Source organism: Mustela erminea, chromosome 1 (genome assembly GCF_009829155.1).
Source record: "Mustela erminea isolate mMusErm1 chromosome 1, mMusErm1.Pri, whole genome shotgun sequence".
Classification (NCBI taxonomy): Eukaryota; Metazoa; Chordata; class Mammalia; order Carnivora; family Mustelidae; genus Mustela; species Mustela erminea.
Window position 1 is genome coordinate 63,421,454 of NC_045614.1, and position 16,336 is coordinate 63,437,789.

A 16,336-nucleotide genomic window follows, 5' to 3' on the forward strand; every position below is an offset into this window, starting at 1 on the left:
TAAGCGGGAGCGGGCACACTGCAGTCGTGACATGCTGTGGTTTGTCTTCCTCACTTTGCATGTGCACTGGAGGTGGAGACGGTTTGGTCAGAACACAGAGCTCCAGCACACGACGACCTAGAGTGGATGCCCTCACCCCCCCGACGTCTGCACTCACATCTGCCTCAATGAGTGAATAAGTGGCGCCCCCCCGCCAATAAATTAGCAGCCTTCTCCAAGATGGCGCCCAGGAACCTCAGTTCCCCGGGAGGGGAATAAATTAAAGGGTCTGTGATCAAACAATTTGGGGGAGGGGGTGGAAGGGGGAGAGACCAGGCTAAACAAAGTTAAAGAGGGTTTTTATTCTGTTTTGTTTCTCTCTGTTTTTAACATGGTTGCCTCTGAAAAAGGGTAGGGTCGTTCCGTGGAGCAGATACTTAGAGACAATGGAGAGCAGAGGAGGAATCTCCCACAGCAGCCCAGGAGAGGAGGGGACACCGAAGCCAGCGGGCTGTGGTGTGGGGAGCCATATGTGGCCATACCTGTGGAGTGTGGGGGACAGATGACTCTGGGGGCGGGGCCCTGAATGGCGAGGAGATGCTTCATGTTCAGGAAAACATGCAGCGGGGGATAGATTCAATCATTTAGCATAACTAAAATACAGGGGAGTGCCGGGGAAGTCTTGGATACACTGCTTCCAGAAAATTCTCTTGGCCGGATTTTAGGGACAGATGTTTAACACCTATATCCTTTCCTGGAGCAAAACACACTCCTGGGAAATGGATCTCCTCTGCTTTGCTAACTCTGATAAGCAGAATCTGAAGACTTTTGAAGGTATGGAGAATAAAAGCCAGAGCCATCTTTATGGCTTGAGAAATACATGCTTCAGAGTTTTGTTTAGTTTTGCTTTGTTTTTTAGGGTTGACTACCTTAAGGCTTTGCATTTAAATCCTTCATGGTGAAGTAAGGCAGTTACTATGTTTTTATTCTTGGGGGAAAGGTTGAATGTGGAGGTGGGGGAGACACAAGTAACTCATCATTTCCTGGCCACCAGCCCCAAGTATTCCAGAGACTGGGCCAAGACGTCACTTTCCCTAATCTGCACACCACCTGAGCTGGTAGACTACTGCTCCCATCCTGCAGATGAGGCAACAGAGGCTTGGAGCTCAAATAAATGGCACTCCGCCCCAAAGCAAGTAATAAGTGGTAGGACCAGAAGCAAAACTGCCTTCCCTAAAGTCCATAAAATACCATTCAAAGGTTATCCTAACTGCCTTAGGTGCTGACGTCAGCCTCAAAAATCACCTGTTCGCTTACGAAGATACAGGGCAGGGTGGGAGCGCTGGTTTTCAGACAGGCATGCCAGCCCTGTTCCTAAACATGCGGCCATCCGAGCCAAGCTCACTGTGGAAGGAAACTGTACTGGGGATGAGTAACAAAGTCTGACATCTAGGCTTGCAGATGCTGTGCTGTGGTACTGATCGCAAGAACCTGTTCTAACTAAGACATTTGGAAGAACAGTTCTTATTACATGTGCCCATAGCTCTGGCCAGGAGGGAACGAAACCATACTGAGAGCCGTGGGCAGAGGCAGAGGTGGGCACGGCATTCTGAAAGGCACCAACACCCCCAAGAGGACATACCCCAGCCCACGCTGGGTTTGTATTTTCGGAGCTGCGAAGGAAAAGTAGCAGCAACATTTCGTGGTTTCCTTTTCCTTTCTGAAAGCTTCCCTCAGATCAGCACTGCAATTAGTGGAGGAACTCCTTAGGAGAGAGAAGGCTTAGCTTTCTGGCACAGACCGTAATCACTGAAATGTTACTGCTTTAAGAAAAAAAAAAAAATCACCACTATGAATGGAAGCTTCTAACGTTGAACACTTATTCAGCAGACCAAGAGGCAAGAATCTACCCTTTTGCCCTAAAGATCTACAGATTCTGAAAGCTGAAGGAGCTCACACAGAGAACACCCCTCACCCCATCCCAGGCAGGTGGCAGAATTTGCGGTGGCTGAGGTTTAACAGGGAACCTAACATATGCTCAATTTCAAACTCATTGGGTGCTTACTTTATGCCAGGCCATGTGCTGGATCTAAGGGACACAGAGATGAAAGACCATCGGGGAAACAGTAAGCATAATGACCATCTCGTATAATACACACAGAACAGAAGAGGCTCTCGAGACTCAGATGAGGGAGATATGATTCAGACAGAGGGTTAGAAGGCTTCCCAGAGGTGCCCTGGGCTCAGCCAGAGAGCAGGCCAGAAGCATGGCTGGTCCAGCCGCATGGAGAGGGCATGGTGTGTCCAGTGGATTGCGTGTGATTCCCAAAGGTGGGGAAGTTGGGCTTCTGGGGAGGACGAGGGAGAGAAGAGGCTGAAGCAGAGACTGGATCTCAGGGGGGACTCACAGGTGTGCTGACTGCATCCTGTGAGCTGGGAAGAACTGCGAGGACAGTAAAAATCGCAAGGACGGTAAGTAAGAACTGCAAGGTGATGCTAGAGGCTGTGTTTGAGAAGAATCCCTCCGGTTTCTTGCACCGATGGGGTGAGATGGGAGGCAGGGAGGCCAGTGAGGAGGCTGGAGGAAGCTGTGTTCTAGAAAGCTCCCTCTTGCTGTAGAATGGAAGTAGACTGATGGGGGGCAAGCCTGGGGACAAATAGGATAGGAGGAGGTCGCCATAGGGCTTCAGAGGAAAGACTGTGAAGGCCTTTGCCAGGACACAGCAGTGGTGATGGAGCAAAGGGGAGGGATGGGAAGGGGACTTAGGAGGAAATGGTGGTAGGACTCGAGGACGGGATATGGGGATGACCTCTCTTCCATCAGTAATTATGGAGGACGGCCTGATGGTCAGCTTGTGTGAGTGAGTGGACACATGTCACTCAACATCATGGTAGCAGGAAAAGGACAGGTATGCAATGAATTTAGGAGTGGACACATGGAGCTTTGTTACGACACAGAAATCTCCTTCCTGGCTCCAGATTCTAACTCTGCAAGGAATCTTCCTGAATACACTGATTTGGGCCTAAACCTCAGTGCTTCCTCTTGACTTCCACAAAACTGCACCCCTGGCTCCAGTGACTAAGGTCATCCTTTCCTGGCACTGGCTCGTACAGACTCACCATAGGTCCTCTGCCTATACCACATCCAAACATCTTCTCAGGGATGGGCTTTGCCCTCCTTTGGACTACAACCTCCTCCTTCCTCGGCTCATCTCACATGCGAAGACATTCTCTTGGGGTCCCTAGGGAGGGCTGTGGGGCCTTGCAGAGTCTGCTGGCAAGAGGCAGTGAGGGCCTCAGAGCAACATGCCTTCCTACGGACTCCCATTCCTTATGGAGAGTACTTCCGGCTTTTCCTTCTATCTGATCACCTTGCTCTGAAAATGAAACAGAAGTAACTCAAATCCTGCAGGGGAGGCCCGCTGACAGGCAGGTACCACCCACCACACCACCAGGGCTGCTTTGCCCATTAGCCTAGCGTGTCTAAGCAGTTGGCCAAGGCCTCAAAGTCACTGTCTCCTTTATTTGTGTCATCACAGAATTTTCATTGGTGAGTATAATTAGTATCAAATCACAAGAACCCACCTACCTGGCCAGTATAAGGCATGCATTACCATGTGGGGGAAACCTCCCCAGGGACATTTGATTCCAACCCTGGCTTCAAGACTTGAAGAAAGTGGGGTCCTGTGCTCTGGGCACCCTCAACTAGCCTCGAGATTTAGAAACCTAACTCTCAGGGTAGCTTTTCCCCAAGAAATGAAGGGTTTTCATCTTTCTCAGCTAACAAGCAGCTGCCGGGGTCAACTAAATGAAAACAGGAAGGGCTGGCCTCACTTTAAATGTGCAAATAACACAGAAGGTCAGCAAATAAGCCGCTAGCATTAAGCCAGATAATTGGTTTCGGAAAAACCCTCTAAGTGTTTTTTAAAGAGGCCTTGGTATTTTTTCTTTTTCCAAACATGTGATCTCTCCTCCCACCCCACCTTCCCTGGATTCTTTCTGCCTCCTTCTCCCTACACAGGGCTCTGCTTCTGCCCATGATGGCCCTTCAGGTATGCCCAGGAATGAGAAACCCTGAAAGTGGAATGCTTTTTCCTTTCTCTCTGACCATAAGGATCACAATGGCCGTTAAACGGTTCAGGCAGTTTAAAATTCTCAGAAGCTGGAAGGTTCTTTTAAAAGCAGGGTGAGGATTTTACATTTCTAGTAACCACAGAGTAACACTGTAGAGCTACCCTCCACACAGATGACAGCTAGCAGGGCTGGACAACCCCCTACCCACCGGCCATATCTGTTTAAAGGTACTCAAGAACTACAAAGAGAGGCAGGACTTCAGAGTCTAGGATCCCAATAGGAAGGAAAGGACAACAAGGGGACCCCAACATGCAGTGGCACGAAGCCCCTTAAGCCGTGTGTGGATTTGGAAGTGGTGTGGCATGCACAGCAAAGAAACGGAATGTGAAGTGGTGATTCAGAGGCCACTGTCTGAGCCGACTTTCTGGCAGTCACATGAGTTTGAGAAGATAAAACTTAAAGCTAAGGGCTACTAAGGCTGCCTGGCCTTGAGGGCCAAGATCCCAAAGAGAAGGGAGGCATCTGGAAGGTGATACCCCATGTCATCTTCCCTCCCAGGCACTTGCTGATTCCACAGCATTCTGGGGCTGAGAGATGCAGAAACCCAGCAGATGACGGTGGTCAAGACCAAAGAAGTTCTAGGAAGGCACACTGGACACAGCAGAAGACCGGCAACCCAGAAGTAAGTCACCAGAAAATATCCAGCTGGAAATATCTGGATTGAAGCATGGAGATGAAAAAGGATGGATTATTCAGAAGTGTCAGAGACCACAATGAGAGGGATAATGTATTTATAGTGATAGAATGGTCTTGATAAATATGCAAAAACCTAGCACCTTGATTCACACACTGTAGGTGAGCAATAAGTAGTGTCTCTTATTTTTACCATAATTTTTGAAATGGCAAATTTGAGAATCTGTTAAAAAAAAAAACCCTGCCCTATTACAAAATGAATTATTATGAACTCCACATGTAGCAAGAACCGATTTCTCATTTTACAAGAGAAAAAACGGAGGCCAAGTGTGATTTCATTTAGAGTCCTATAAATTAAAAAAATAAATGAAAATTTAACTTAAACCTGAGGGGAAAATTCCTGGAAATACTTTTAAGCAAAACTTTACAAAAAGCACAACCGACTATAAGGGTCTCATGAGACGAGATTTGCGCTGGGAAGAGACAAAGCTTCGTCTCTGGATGAGTTCAGTTATAAACACTGACTAGACAGAGCTCTGAGAAACAGCCGAATTCAAAGAATTCCAGTAACGCTGACATGAGGGGCAGAAATAAGTGGTGAGGAACTCGGTTATGTCTTGTTTCTGAAAGTTTCTTGATGAGATTAGAGATTTTAATTATGACAACAGATTACTCCATATGTAATACCTTATGGAAATAGATACTGTTATTAGTTTGGTCTGTATTCTTCTCTGGCAAACATCCATGCTCAAGAAGCCATCAGTGTCTCTTCAACTGACATATGTGCATACATTATGTATGAAAATCACATAACCCACTGAAGCTTTTTCCTCATTAAAGATTAAAAAAAGTGTAGCTCAAAATCCGGAATATGGTTTGCTCTTGTGTTTGAGTGTTTCTGTACGTATGTGGTGGCGGGTGTTACTTATGTAGTTCATTTGTATGTTTGAATGTTTTGTAATTTGTGTTTTGCTTCTTTTTCTCTGCATCCATTCCAAAACAGGCCAGTGGGGGACTAGAACTTTTGACCACTTAGAAACAATCTTCTAAGAGCATGTCACATCCTTGTATAATGTTCCTTGGAAAGAGACATGTTAATTACATCACAGATAATCACACACACGATTTGTCAGCTAAATGACACCAGACAAAACTGGCCCAGCATGGAGATTTTCCAGTCTATGGTGATTTCCCTAGGGAAAAACTAAATTTTGGCTTCTAATCTACTGCCCTGCCCTTCTTCTCTTAATTCTCTCTTCCTGTCTCCTATCCCCAAACCCTCACAGTGGCTTTTAAAAATATTTATAGGTGAATAAAAAACTAACACAGAAGAAAATGCTAAAAACATGAAAGCAAAAATGAGCAGAGTTGACCCAGGCAGGTTTTTCTGCTCCCCACTACCCTTCTCCCACATCATTTCAGCCATCAGTCCTATAACCGGTTGGAATGTCAGCCTCAGTCCTCCCATCAGGATGGCCAGAGTTAAAATTGGCCTTTGTGCTTCCACTCAGTGGTTTCTGCCTGCTAGAGGAGGAAGACATGGGGACAAGAGGTGGGGACCCACCTGTGTCAGCAGGCAGTTGAAAACCCTGGGATGTCCATCTTCTCTCTCTGCATCTTGAGCTAACCTTGTGAGCAACCTTGTGAGGACGGGGTGCATCTGAGCAACCTTGTGAGGACGGGGTGCCTCTGAGCCAAGTGCATCTGCTCAGGTCTCACTGCTGAGAGCACCTGTGTCCCCACTCATGCTGTTCCTACATCTGGAATGTTCTTCTTCCTACAACATAGGATTCTATCCTTCGAGGCTCAGGTCAATGCTGTTCCTTCTGTGAAATTTTCCTCGAGGATGCCAGCCTTCCAGCCACCCAGACCCCTGCCCACTGAACCCCAGTTTCTTCAGGACCCAGTCTGGCACTTGACTATTTTCTGTAGTCTACTCTTATCTTTGCTTGATTCTCAAGATTTCCCCGTACCTCCCATTTAAAGTTTCTGAAGCTGGGATACATCGTGGCATTGAATAATAATTTATCATGAGACTGTTTCTCATCTCAACTCCTGCCTGAAAAGCTGTCATTACATTGTTAGCAATGTAGGAAGGGAGGAAATATGGCACTAGTTCTGGGGTGGAAGTCATGGAAGGTAAGTGTGGCTGTAGGAACCGGAGGTCAGCTCTACCTTGAGCTCGTCGCATCTCTTGGACAAGACCGAGCACGCTCTTCACAAGCATGACAAGCATGTGGCAGCAGTAGGCAGGACATGGTGCTCAGGAATGACAGGTGAGTGTGGGAGGAAGGTGGAAGGGTGAGTGCAAAGACACCGTGGCTGACCCTACCAGGAACTGCAGCTGGGTGGTCCTAGCCAACCTTTTGTTGCTGTGTGCCTGTGCCAGACATCATGTCAGGCATAGGGAAGCAGAAAGGAGGCAGGCAGGAGTGTAAGAGCAAAAAGCCATGACGCAGAGGGGAAGGCACCCGCTCTAGAACTGTGGGAACCCAATGAGAGGGAATCACTTGGAACCTTGAATGGGGTGTGGGTGGGAGTATCAAGAGCCTGTGGAGAGGTGGGGACCCAGGAAGAAGAAGTAGAAGTTCAGCAGGCTGATAGGGGAATGGGTATGAGGGCAGTCATATCAGCCAATGCAGTTAATCTGGAGGTCTAACAGACCACTGTGGGACTGAGGAACAGAGGCAACAGACAGGTGGAAAGAAACAACTTCAAAATAAGATGGTCCTGGGTCCAGAGGAGTCCCAGCTTCATCTCTCACAGGCTGTGTGACATTGGTTACTTCCTCTCTCTGAACTTGTCTTCACAGATATAAGATGGGTTGACTCGGTCGACTCTGCCTGGTTGTTGTGAAGACTGGACACCACACATGTTGAGCACCATGGAGAGCTCCTGGTACCCTGTGAAAGCCAGGGCCCCCTGCATTATCATCATCACCATCATCACTGTCACCATCTGCACCACCTGAGAAGGGAGTATGGGGCAAGATCACAGGGTGATCACAGGGGAGTGCTGCAGACAGTAAGGGAAACTAGGCTAGAACCAGGGTATAGAACCTAGCAGAGAGGTGAAGGCCTTTCAAGTTCTGTGGGCAATAGGGACTATCACGAATTTTGTAAGCCAGCCTTAGGGTAAGAGCCATGGAGGTGACCTAACAGACCAACTAGGGATGGAAAGGGAGGAGGACCGGACTTTCTACAGGGCTGGTGTGCCCATCTCCCAGCTGCACCTCAGCTGTCACGAGCTCACAGCTAATCTCTTACAGAGAAATGTCCTTGGTTAAAAGCGAGCCCACTCCTCACTGGCAATGACCAACTGCCACAGGGGCATTAAAGGGGAGACTCCTTGCTAAATGGTAGGACACCTTTGTGGTGTGCTTCATGCCCCAGAGCTTCTTCACTGCAGGATCAGCCTGAGGCTGGTCTCCAACAGGGACAACCCCCCACTCCACCTCCAACCCTCTCCTACTCTCTTCATTGCTCTTTCCTGAGAGCCCCCCTCAAAAAATCCTATGCAAATAAATCCCTATCTCAAGCTCTGCATCCTGGAACCTGACCAGTCACTCAGGGTTACAAACAGTTGTGGCAGCAGACATACTTCTATATATACACACAATGCATAAAGTGTAGACTTGGATATAGGGAGAGGTGGTTCCTGCTTGCTCAACAACTATCCTCAACTCTGTGGCACACCCAAGGGGAATCCCTACGCCTCCTTCATGAACAAGATGAGAACATGCAGAGCCAAGAAGTGAAAAGACTCACCGATATCACAGGGCCAGCACTCCTTCTTCTGCACCCCTAGATTCGGGGAAGGAGTATGAATGTGGCAGAGTCAGAGAAGAGAGAGGGGCTCTGGCCAGAGAAATCCTGGAACCGCGGTCAGGAGGAATTCCTCCCACAGCTCTGTGGACCCAGCAGATCCCAGCCTCTTGCCAGGAGGGAAGTGTGGCAGACAAGGCAGCATTCTGAGAACTGGGAATGGTCTTGAAAGTGACCAGTCCTGCCTTGTGAGCTCCCAGGGGATGCTGGTCTGCAGGGGACAAATTCCTCCTTGTTCGCGCTCTGGCCTGCGTGACCAGTGCTGGGTGCACAATGTGATCATTAACCCTTGTGTCTGTCTCTACTGCCAGACTGTGAGATCAAGGTTGCACAAGGGGCAGGAATCAGACTCCCAAGGCAGCTAATCCTACATCAGCTTTGACCTGTTTTCATGTAATGATTATAGTGACATTATAAAATATTATAAAAAGGAGTAGGTGTTCAGTTGGGTCTGGCAGTGCTTAAAAAGAAAAAATCACGGTTTTAAGTATCCTATCAAAAGGGATTCTGCATCCCCACATGGCAACACATGTCCACCATTAAAGCTGGACTACTGAGGCGAGCAGTTTCCATTCCATCCACCACAGATGTCAGGAGAGTCTCATACGTAGTGGATGCCATTACTGCCACCCCCAATAGCCTTTACCAGCTGGAGCACCCCCATCCCAAGCTGCTCCAAGCATGAGCTACCACCAGCTCCCACCCACAACCTTCTTCAGAGATGGCCTCCGGCTGAGGGGAGCCATCTCCTCCGGAGATGCCTGCCACATGAGGCTCTGTGACAGGCAGAATTCTAAGGTGACCCCCAATGACTCCTGCTCTTGTATGAACCACCCCCCCGCCGAGTGTGGGAAGGACTGTAACTGTGACGTCTGTTACCCCCATGATTACGTTACATTATACAGCAATGTTGAAGGGATTTTGCAGATATTAGCAAGGTCCCAAATCCACTGAATTTGAGTTCCTCAACGGGGAGATTGCCTGGAGGGTGGGGCTCAACTCAGGTAAATCCTTTATAGGCAGGCTTTGGTTTTCTCTGCGCTAAGAGACTGGACTCAGGAGAGAGTATCTTCTTGCCAACCTTGAAGAAGCAAGCCACCGTGGCCCTCTAAGCTGCAAAGAAATGGAGTCTACTGCCAACCACGAGGGCCTGGAAGAAGACACCAAGCCTCGGACAAGACCTGGCTGACAACCCGGATTGTAGCTTTGAGGCCCTGGGCCAGGGGACCCAGGTTGACGGGGGCCTAGTTCCTGACCCACAGAAACTGTGAGATAAATGGGTGTTGTTTTCAGCTGCTCAGTCTGTAACTTTCTATGTATCACAGAAAACTAAAATGTGCCCTTCACCCCTGACTGGCTGATGCAGAGGTCAAACAGCCCATCCTGCGGGCCTCTGGATGGAGAAAGTCTGTGGTACGATTCGGACTCCGGGGCTCCCTCATGGCGCCAGATCTCCAGTGACCACATCCTTAACCCAACATGTCCCTGCCCTCATCTGTCTCTCTCATTTCTAGAGCCCTCCTCCTCCCATTGTCAATCACAGGCAGAAGGCCCCTTCCCCCAGATTCCACTTCTGGGGAAGCGGACGTGAGACACCACACCTAACAAATCCCATGTTGAATCTGTTGGCTGAAAAAACCCTTAAGGAGATGAGAGAAGCTAGATGCAACAGCATGGTGACCCTGAGCTCACGTCTGACCAGAACACAAGCAGATCCAGGACACCTGTCCGCTGAGTGTGGGGTTCCACACAGGCTGCCGTGTTGACCATTACGTCCCCTACTTTCAACTCAGAGTTTCCCCGTGCCCTCCTTCGTTATTCTCAGAAGGGGCAGAACTAGCACCCTGTGAATAAGTCTTGGGGCTTAGGAGGTGGATTAAAGATGTAGACCAGCCCCAGGCTTCCTCAAGGCAAACTAACTTACTTACTTCCTTCCTTTCTTCCCTTCTTCCTTCCTTTCTTTCTTTCTCTTTCTTCTTTCTTTCTTTTTTTTCTTCCTTCCTTCCTTCTTGCCTCCCTCCCCCCCCTCTTTCTTTCCTTTTCTTTTTCCTTTCCTTCCTTCCTTTTCTCTCTCTCCCCCCTTCCTTCTTTCCTTCCTTCTTAGAGCTGTTCACAAAGCACCTTTTTCTCCAGGGCACAGGGTTCTGAGTTTTACAAAGGGCAGAGTGGCAAAAGAGCAACAAAATTAATCTAAGAACTGGGGCTTGGAGCATCCACAAAGTTAATAATGAGCCCCTGAAGAGTGATGATGCATGTCATGCAAACTGTAGGACTGTTTGTTTTTTCACTTGTGACCAAAATTACATCTTAAACCAGAGGTTCTAAACCTAGAAGAGAATTCGGGGGTCTGTGAACTTGGATGGTGAAGAAAAAATTACATCTTCACTTTTATTAGCCTCTCACTGAAATTTAGCATTTCCTTTCATTATAAATGTAGGCAGTGAACCACTGAAGTATTACAAAGACTTATGGCTCGGTCAGGAATAGAAATCTGAGATGTTTTCACATTATCCTGCAGTTAGAGACGCCTTGAAATATTGTTCCTGCTCATCAATACTTCAAAATTGTCAGAGCTCATTACTTAATGTATTAATAAAAAGTAATAATATTACCAATGTGGGTTTTCTTTTTAACACTGATAGCTGAATTTCAATATAAATCTACATATTTTAAAAAGTTCTATGTATTTTACTGGATTTCCTTAAAAACGTTGTTCTTAAAAAAAAATCTTCTCCCAACTGCCACAGGGGTCCACGTACCAAAACGGTCAAGAACTTTTGTCTTAACGGTAAATGATACAACGAGAGGGACCATCTTGTGGTTTCTGAAATGCTTCCAAATATGCTTCAAAAACTACAGAAAGAAGCGTTCTGTTGTTTCAGTCTTCATAGGTTATATGAACTCCCTGGTTTCAGCAGTTAAAAATATACTGTCCATTACATTTTATGACAGGTTCAAGGCCTGGGCTCAAAATCATACCAGGGCCCCTGGGGTTTTAAGAATTCCGTCCTGGACAGATATTCCGGGCCAGAGGAGAGCAAGCAAATCTGCTTCGATGCTGAGAGTTATATGAAAGCATCTGTTTCCCTGTGTGAGCCCATAGGAGGGGAACGGGAGAGTGAGTGTGCTCTCTGGGCTACACGTGGTGTTCACTGCTTTTACAAAAGGAATCCTGACCTTCCCAGGGCAGGCCTGCTGCTTCATGAGCCCTAAGAGGGTATCTAGAAAGCTGAGAAGCTTGCCGTAGGCCTTGGTGGTGTGTGAAAATCCTGAACCGTGACTAAAATGAAGGAGAGAGTCAACACACCGACCCCACAAGATTTCCAAGCTGCTTAAACCACAGTGGGCCTATCTGCTCAGCTTGGGGGCTAACTGAACCAGCACAATTTCTCTGAATGATTTGCAGCTTAGCAAGTGAAGAAAGTAGCTCTCCTCCAGACTGTAATAAAATGAGGTCATTAAAATTCCAGTGAATTTCGTCAAAACTTGTGTGCTCTTTGGTCTATTCCATTCTCCTTGCCACTCCGTTTCCATTGGTTTGGTCAAGATCACCAACAGCGGCCATGTTGCTAGATCCACTGGACAGCCTCTCTCTGTTCCCATCTTTCTTGACCCCCACAGGCACTCCTTATAGTTGAGTCTCTTCCTCCTGGAGCTCACTTTCCCTGACTCACCCAGGGCATGGCTCACTTCTCCTGCCTCCATTGTCCCTTGTCCTCCTGAGATATATCTAAAGCAACACATGGCATTTACTGGTGACATATCCCCCACCTCCCAAACCAACTTTCTGGGAGAGGGGCCATGTTGCATTCATCTCAGCATGTCCCATTGCAAGGGACAGAGCAGATACTCAAACATTTGTTGAGGTGTATGAGTACAGACATGGACACTTATCCAAAAAAGAAGGCATTGGTGAATCTGAGATCATCTTTCCAGAGAAAGGCAGCTGGATTCAACAGATCAATCTAACAACTACAGTTAATGTACAATATAGGAGACATCTTACCAACATTCACCTGAAGCTTCTTTGCTTAGCTCTACCATTACTTTCTTTCAGTGTTTATGTCCCTCACACCTCTTTACTGCCTTTCTCTTTTCAAACTTCGCTCCTTCTTAACCTTGGCTACTCTAAATATCTTTAAGTTCAAAAGAAGCACGTCACACCGATTCACAAAAACCTTATTAAACCACTTAATAAAGACCACTTATTACACCTCTTTGTTGGCACTCTTAGGTTTCCTGGATACTGTGGGATCCCAACCCAGTAATAAAGAAAACAGACACTGGCTTCTTACTCATGGGGAAGGGTTTGAACACTGGCAAAGGGACGCTCCTTTCACTTTGGTCCCTTCAGCACCGGCACCTGTCACATTTGAGTTCAACTGACACTGACACCCAGGACTGAGCCACACACTTTTGTAGGTTACCTGGTATAACCTCCCTATAGGTATGATTTTTCCTCAAATAGTGAAACTCAGGCTTAGACAAATATGTGTCATTTCAGAGCTTATGGATATGATCTCAGGAAACTGTTAAAGTTGTCAGGAACCACAGCAGAAAACACTGAATTTCTGGATTTCTAGATTATTTGTCATGTGTTCTCATTTCTTACCTTTCTATTTGGATAAGCCTCTTTTCCTTTCCCACCTGGTCCTTAGATGGAAACTTTGTACAAATTTAAGATTACCTATTAGGGGTGTTTTTGTTTTTGTTTTTGTTTTTTAAGAGAAGGGTGGGCAGGCGTAGAGGGAGAGAAAGAACCTCAAGAAGGCTCCACACCTGGTAGGGAGCCCAACATGGGGGTCAATCCCATGACCAAGAGATCACAACCTGAGCCAAAATCAAGAGGTAGATGCCCAACTGAGTCACTCAGGAACCTCTGACCCATGAGTTTTAATTAAATAGAGAATGAAAAATAAACCTCAACTTCCTGGATAAATATTATTTTATAGCCCTGCCCCTCAAAAATTTCAAAGCTATCTGAAAAAGAAATAAGGCAAACAATCCCATTTGCAATAACAACAGAAACAATACTTGGGAATAAATTTAACAAGGAAGTGAAAGATTTGTAAGACATCAATGAAAGAAACTGAAGATGACACAAATAAATAAAAGATACCCTGTGTTCATGGATTGGGAGAATTAATATTGTTAAACTGTGCATAGTCTCCAAAGCAATCTAAAGATTCAATGCAGTCACTATCAAAATTACAATGGTATTTTTCACTAAGATAGAAAGAATAGTACTAAATCTGTCTGAAATGACAGAAGACCCCAAATACCCAAAGCAATCCTGAGAAAGAACAAAGCTGGAGGAATCACACTTTCTGATTTCAAAGCACTAGTAACAAAAACAGTCTCACACTTGCATCAAAGTAGACACACAGACCAATGTAACAAAACTGAGATCAGAAACAAACCCATGAATATACGGTCAATATTTGACAAGGGAAACACGAATACTCAATGGGGAAAAAAGTCTCTTCAATAAGTGGTGCTGGGAAAACAGGATAACCACATGCAAAAGAATGAAATGGATCCCTATCCCACACCACTCAAAAAGAAATGAACTCAAAATAGGTTAAAGACTTAAATGGAAGACCTGCAGCTATGAAGCTCTGAAAATTTCCTTGACTTTGGACTTGGAAAGGATTTCTTTGGATGTAACTCCAAAAGTATATGCAATAAAAGCAAAAATAAGTGTGACGATATCAAACTAAAGGAATGATAGACGAAATAAAAGGGCAATCTACAGAATGGCAGAAAATATTTGCAAACCATGTATCTGACGTTAATATCAAAGATATATAAGGAGTTAATATCAAAAATATATAAGGAACTCATACAACTCAGCAGCAAACAATAACAAAACAAAACAAAACAAATCCAGTGATTCATTTAAAAAAAATATGGTCAAAGGAATAGACATTTTTCCAAAGAAAACACACAAAGGACCAATGGGTGCATGAAAAGGTACTCAAAATCACCAATCATCAGAGAAATTTAAATCAAAACCATGAGACAGCACCTCACAGCTGTTAAAATAGTTACTATTTAAAAAACCCACAAGAGATAATGAAACAGTCATTATGGAGGATATGGAGAAAGGGGAACCCTTGTGCACCATTAGAGGGAATGTGAGTTGGTACAGCTACTATGGAGAACAGTACGGAGGCGCCTCAGCTTAAAACTGAAATTACCTCATAATTCAGCAAACCCAGTTCCAGGTATATAACCAAAGGAAATGAAATCTCGATCTTAATGAGATATCTGCACCCCATGTTCATGGCAACATTATTTACAATAGCCAAGACCTGGAAACAACCTAAGTGACTGTCAACTGATGAGTGGATTAAAATGATGTGAGATATACACACACACACAAACGAATGCTATTCAGTCATGAAAAAATAAGAGAGAAGGAAATCCTGCCATCTATGATGACATGAATGAACCCTGAGGGCATTATGCTAAGTGAAGTAAGTCAGAGACAGACAAATACAGTGAGATCCACTTGTATGTGGAAAGTAGAGCGGTGGTTGCCAGAGGTAGGGGTTATGGGTAGTGGGGTGGAGGTGGTCAATGGAGACAAACCTCCAGTTATCAGATAGGGTAAGTTCTAGGGATCTGATAATGTACAGTGTGGCGACTATAGTTAGCAACACTGTAGTATATACTTGAATCTTACCAAGAGAGTTGATCTTAAATGTCTCACCTGACAAAGAAAAATAAATTGGAACTCTGTTGATGAGGTGGTGGATATGACCGCTAACCTTACTGTGGTAACTGGTTCCCAATATATATATGTCATGTAATTATCACACTGCACACCTTAAATTTACAGGGTGTTATGTGTCAATTACATCTTAGTAAAGCTGGGAACAAATGTAAAATCTAATTTAGGAGACATAATAGGCCCCTCAACTCAGCCAATCAGTCTAGGCCTCTACCTCTTTTCCTACTAAACAAGACTCCTCATCCCTACTTATGAACCTTGCCGTGGACCCCTTCCTCTTACTTGTCTAAAATTCAACGTGAGGAGCGCCTGAGTGGCTCAGTGCTAAGGTTAAACCTGTGCCTTGAGCTCAGGTCATGATCTCAGGGTCCTGGGATCGAGCCCCACACTGAGCTCTCTCCTCAGTGGGAAGCCTGTTTCCCCCTCTCTTTCTGCCTGCCTCTCTGCCTACTTGTGATCTCTGTCTAATAAATAAATATATTCTAAAAAAAATAAAATTCAAGGTGAATCCCAATATCTCATCCTCCAAGACAGTTAGACATTTTCCCCAAGGGCCTCTCTGCCATCTAGTAATAATAAAAATACTGCTGGTGTCACTGATCTGGGCATTTACTTGTATTTTCCAAAGATGGCTGCCAAAGATCTCCCACCCCACATGTTCTTCGCCTAGATGACCTTGATACCTCCCCCATCAAAAGGCATAGTCTAACCCTACTCCTTCTGAAACTAGATGGGTCTCAGGACTCATTGTAACCAATAGAACACAATGGGAGGGATGCTATGTGACTTCTGGCTTAGCTCAGAAAAAGCCACGTGGTTTCCACCTAGTGCTCTTGAGGATGCTTGCTCTGGAAGAGGTCAATGGCTGAGTAAGAAGGATGTTCCCCCTCAGCACATAGATGATCACGCTGGAGGTGCCAGGCCCAGCTACACCCAGCCTTCCAGCCATCCCCGTGTCCAGGTGCCAGAAATGTGAATGAAGAAGCTTGGCCATGGCCTTGAACCATTCAGGTCTCTCCCAGCTGAGACG

General features: G+C 45.9%; 1 protein-coding gene across 1 annotated transcript in view; it reads right to left on the reverse strand.

Annotated features, from left to right (window-relative positions):
• Positions 1 to 16,336, reverse strand: part of ITGA9 (integrin subunit alpha 9) — a 327,258-nt gene that overhangs the window by 162,631 nt on the left and 148,291 nt on the right. The gene's annotated exons all lie outside the window — the stretch shown is intronic.